Source organism: Vicia villosa, linkage group LG5 (assembly GCF_029867415.1).
Source record: "Vicia villosa cultivar HV-30 ecotype Madison, WI linkage group LG5, Vvil1.0, whole genome shotgun sequence".
Classification (NCBI taxonomy): domain Eukaryota; kingdom Viridiplantae; phylum Streptophyta; class Magnoliopsida; order Fabales; family Fabaceae; genus Vicia; species Vicia villosa.
In genome coordinates, this window is record NC_081184.1 from 77,486,788 (window position 1) to 77,492,787 (window position 6,000).

Genomic DNA, 6,000 nt, shown 5'->3' on the forward strand with positions numbered 1-6,000 from the left:
TGCTCGCCGACTGAGACAGTATATGTTGAACCACACCACCCTATTGATCTCCAAAATGGATCCAATTAAGTATGTATTTGAGAAACCTGCATTAACTGGAAGGATTGCTCGCTGGCAAATGTTGTTATCAGAATATGATATTGAATACCGAGCTCAGAAAGCTGTGAAAGGAAGTGTGTTGGCAGAGTACCTCGCTCACCAACCAATTGATGATCATCGATCTATCAGAATGGACTTCCCAGATGAAGATATAATGTATTTGAGATCTCAAGATTGGGATGAACCATTGCCAGAAGAAGGGCCGGATCCTGAATCCAAATGGGGTTTAATTTTTGATGGAGCTTCTAATGTTCATGGCCATGGAATTGGCGCCATTATCGTCACTCCGCATGGATCACATGTTCCTTTCACTGCAAGGATATGTTTTGATTGTACAAATAATATTGCTGAGTATGAAGCTTGCATCATGGGACTTGAAGAGGCCATTAATCTGAGAATTAAGATTCTTGATGTTTATGGAGATTCTGCACTCGTGATTAATCAGATTAAAGGAGAATGGGAAACTCGTCATCCTGGTTTAATTCCTTACAAAGATTACGCCAGAAGGTTATTGACATTCTTCAACAAAGTTGAATTCCACCACATCCCTCGAGATGAGAATCAGATGGCTGATGCATTAGCCACATTGTCTTCCATGTACAAAGTGAATTTCCATAATGAGGAGCCTCGGATTACAATCAGACGTCTTGATAGACCTGCTCATGTATTTGCAATTGAGGAAGCAACAGATGAAAAGCCTTGGTATTTCGATATTAAGCACTTCCTTCAGACTCAAGAGTACCCACTTGGGGCATCAAATAAAGACAAGAAAACTTTGAGGAGATTGGCTGGCAGTTTCTTCATCAATGCTGATGTTTTGTATAAAAGGAATTATGACATGGTTTTGCTCAGATGCGTGGATAGACACGAAGCAGACATGTTGATGCATGAAATTCATGAAGGTTCTTTTGGTACCCATGCCAATGGACATTCGATGGCTAAAAAGATGCTTAGAGCAGGTTACTATTGGTTGACAATGGAATCTGACTGCTACAAGTTTGTAAAGAAGTGTCACAAGTGTCAAGTGTATGCTGACAAGATTCATGTGCCTCCGACACTTCTCAATGTTATTTCTTCCCCATGGCCTTTCTCTATGTGGGGCATTGATATGATTGGCATGATTGAACCCAAGGCTTCGAATGGACATCGATTCATCCTGGTAGCAATCGATTACTTCACCAAGTGGGTAGAAGCTGCTTCATATGCTAATGTAACAAAGCAAGTTGTGGTCAGATTTATCAAAAACAACATCATTTGCAGATATGGTGTACCGAGCAAGATCATTACTGATAATGGCTCGAATCTGAACAATAGCATGATGAGAGAACTGTGTGAAAGCTTCAAGATTGAACATCACAACTCTTCGCCTTATAGGCCCAAGATGAATGGAGCTGTTGAAGCAGCAAATAAGAACATTAAGAAAATTGTGCAAAAGATGGTTGTCACGTACAAGGACTGGCATGAAATGCTCCCATTTGCTTTGCATGGGTACCGTACATCTGTTCGTACTTCAACAGGGGCAACTCCCTTTTCTTTGGTTTATGGTATGGAAGCAGTGCTCCCTATTGAGGTTGAGATTCCATCGTTGAGAATTTTAATGGAAACCAAGTTATCTGAGGCTGAATGGTGTCAGAGTAGGTTTGATCAATTGAATTTAATAGAAGAAAAAAGAATGACGGCTTTATGTCATGGTCAGTTGTACCAAAAAAGAATGAAGAAAGCATTTGATAAGAAGGTTCGACCTCGTGTATTCAGAGAAGGCGACCTCGTGCTCAAAAGGATCTTGTCTTTCACCTCCAATTCAAGGGGCAAGTGGACTCCTAATTTTGAAGGACCATATGTTGTTAAGAAAGCCTTCTCTGGCGGTGCATTAATTCTTGCAACTATGGATGGAGAGGAGCTCCCGCGTCCCGTGAATGCTGATGTAGTCAAGAAATACTTCGCCTAAATAATAAAAGAACAGCTCGCTAAGTTGAAAACCCGAAAGGGCGGCTTAGGCAAAAAAGAGCGTCTCGGTGGACTGAAAACCCGAAAGGGCGGTCCAGGCAAAAATTAGAGACATAAACAGAATAAAATACCCGGTGGACTGAAAACCCGAAAGGGCGGTCCAGGCAAAAGTTAGGGATTCATGGCAAGTAACTACATCAGACAAGACTTGATCATCAACAGTCATCTGTTTATCATGAGGAAGTTCAACACTTTTCAACGGAAGCCTTGGCTCAGGAATTCCCAGTTGAGAGAGAGGATGGGGTCATTACATTTCAATGTACCTTTTCCACAAAATTACCACTTTCCAAACTTTGTAATAATCCATGGGGTCTTGCCTTTTGCAGGCTACCATTCTATTAAGAAAGTTTGAGCCTTTACTTTTCATTTGGCAATCTTATTTCTTTCATATCTTCAAAATGTCATTTATTGTTGATAGTAATTTTTGAAACAAAGATAAAATTGATTTCAACAAAATCCTTTTGAAAATTATAAAAGAATTTTTACTTTGATTCATGAGTGCATTACAAGGAATGAATATGTTGATGCAGAAAATGTATTCCACTCAATGCACCTTTGGCCTGGTTCGAACATGGTTTAGAACTCAGTTACTGTGTTCTCTCAACTTCAATGTTACCTAGCCTTCAAAAGATTGATAGCAATTTCTGCTATGATTTGGGACATGCTTGATTATGTCATCTTTGAACACCATCTCTTTCATCGTCAGTGGTACGTCGATGAATTACATCTCCTTATATCATCAGTGGTACGGTGGTATATACCTCTTTCATGCCTTCAGTGGAACGTTGGTATGTGTTATCGTCAGTGGTACGGCGGTACATCTCTTTCATCGTCAGTGGTACGTCGATGAATTACATCTCCTTATATCATCAGTGGTACGGTGGTATATATCTCTTCATGCCTTCAGTGGAACGTTGGTATGTGTTATCGTCAGTGGTACGGCGGTACATCTCTTTCATCGTCAGTGGTACGTCGATGAATCATCTCCTTTTATATCATCAGTGGTACGGTGGTATATCTCCTTAATACCTTCAGTGGAACGTGGGTATGTGTTATCGTCAGTGGTACGGCGGTACATCTCTTTCATCGTCAGTGGTACGTCGATGAATCATCTCCTTTCATATCATCAGTGGTACGGTGGTATATCTCCTTCATGCCTTCAGTGGAACGTTGGTATGTGTTATCGTCAGTGGTACGGCGGTACATCTCTTTCATCGTCAGTGGTACGTCGATGAATTACATCTCCTTATATCATCAGTGGTACGGTGGTATATATCTCTTCATGCCTTCAGTGGAACGTTGGTATGTGTTATCGTCAGTGGTACGGCGGTACATCTCTTTCATCGTCAGTGGTACGTCGATGAATTATCTCCTTTTATATCATCAGTGGTACGGTGGTATATATCTCTTCATGCCTTCAGTGGAACGTTGGTATGTGTTATCGTCAATGGTACGGCGGTACATCTCTTTCATCGTCAGTGGTACGTCGATGAATTATCTCCTTTTATATCATCAGTGGTACGGTGGTATATCTCCTTAATACCTTCAGTGGAACGTGGGTATGTGTTATCGTCAGTGGTACGGCGGTACATCTCTTTCATCTTCAGTGGTACGTCGATGAATTATCTCCTTTTATATCATCAGTGGTACGGTGGTATATATCTCTTAATACCTTCAGTGGAACGTGGGTATGTGTTATCGTCAGTGGTACGGCGGTACATCTCTTTCATCTTCAGTGGTACGTCGATGAATCATCTCCTTTTATATCATCAGTGGTACGGTGGTATATCTCCTTAATACCTTCAGTGGAACGTGGGTATGTGTTATCGTCAGTGGTACGGCGGTACATCTCTTCATCAGTGGTACGATGATCTGATTTCTGTTAACAGAAGATGGGTATTCAGATACATACTGTCTCATCCCCAGTGAAAGAGGATGACCCCTTTTCTCATCCCCAGTGAAAGAGGATGCTCTAACCTCTCTGACGCGAAGTGTTTCCCCAGAGAAATTTCTTTTCCCACTAAAAGTTCCGTCTCCAACAAAGTCTTGCCTTCCTCAGAGGAGTTCCTACTTGCAAGACATCTGTTTCCCCAGCGGAGTTATATCAAGACATTTGTTTTCCCCAGTGGATCACCTGATACTCCCCAGTGTTATCATTATCATCACATGCATTCATTAACATTGCATTGCATCTTAGGATCAAAAATTGTGTTTTATATATTTAAGTCTCTTCGATCTTGTCAAAACGAAGATTTCCAATCATCGTATCTCCAAAATCGAAGAAACTTAAATAGGGGCATCTGTCATACCCCAATTTTTGACCCTAAGATCCTATATCATTCACATCTCAATCACTAATCAAGAGCTTCACTTGGAAGTTTTGTTTATGGTGTTACACTCACCTCATCAATAAGAGGGACCATCAAGCACCAATGATTGTGTATCTTGTATGCTTATACTAACCCAAATACCAAAAATATTGCTTTGTTTCTTTGTAGACTTTTGTTTTGTAGGTACCAAGCCAGGACATGCAATAAACAAGGCATTTTTCACATTTTTGACTGATGAAATCGATTTCCCTACTGGGTAAATCGATTTCCCTGCAGCAATCTTCACCAAAATCACATTCTGGACAGCATGAAATCGATTTCCCTCCTGGGTAAATCGATTTCCCTAGTGTATTTTGCGCCAATTTCTCTTCTGGAACAGAGTGAAATCGATTTCCTTCCTGGGTAAATCGATTTCCTTCAGGCAAAATTCAAAAAATATAAGGAGGGAAGCTTGACATCATTTTGGCACCTTTTTCTTTGATCATTTTACCAATTTTCCACCTCATCAAAATTAACTCCTTCATTAAACCCACTTAAACCTCATTTTTCCTTTTCTTACCATTTAAACACCACTTTAATCATCAATTAAACACAAGCTAATTACCAAAGGCCAAATGACCAAATTGCCACTACTCTTGCTCCAATTCTATAAATAGAGGCCTTGCCTCTCTCATTTCTCAAGCTTTGAGAGCCAACAAATCCCTTGCAATTTCTCTCCTCATCCCTACCAAATTCACCAAAGCTCTTTTTCTTTCATAAAGTTTGTGAGTCACATCTTGAACCTCACAAACTTTGAGCTAAGCCACCATCCATTTCACTCTTTTTTCTTCAATTGTTGAGAGATCAAGATTTGTGTTGGTGATTCTTGAAGTAGATCCAAGTTTGTGCAAGATTTGGTAAATTCTCTTCATCCTTTTTGTGTATCATGATGTAGATCCTTTGTGGTTTGTGTTCAATGCATCTTTGATGCTATATTGGTGCTATTTGTTGTTGATTTGATGGAAAATTCGTGCTCCAATTGATGTGTGATCATAAGGTGTTTGTATGTTTGTTCAAGTCAAGTTTTATGCCTCTAAATGCTGTTTTTGCTGGATTTTGCACTGAGGAAATCGATTTCCTTAAGGCTGAAATCGATTTCCTGCTGAGCGTGACTTGTTTTTTCTGAAAACTGCACTATGGAAATCGATTTCCCTCTGCATGAAATCGATTTCCTGCTGGCAGAATGTGGTTTTTTGCCTTTTTTATGCTTGTTTTGGCTTCCTACTTCCTCCACTTCATTAATATCATTGGATCTAGGATGTTGATAGGTTTGAAATGACCTAATCCATAATATTAGATGAATGATATTAATGATAGTGTGAGTTGATTATCTTTTATGTTTTCATTCTTATTTTCATCTTATCTTTCTTTTGATCGATGAAAGTCTTGACATCTTGAGAATTCTATGGATTCTTGATGAAGACTAGATCAATTTGTGTTCATTCTTATCTTTTCATCTTATCTTTCTTTGATCGATGAAAGTCTTGACATCTTGAGAACTCTATGAATTCTTGATAAAGACTAG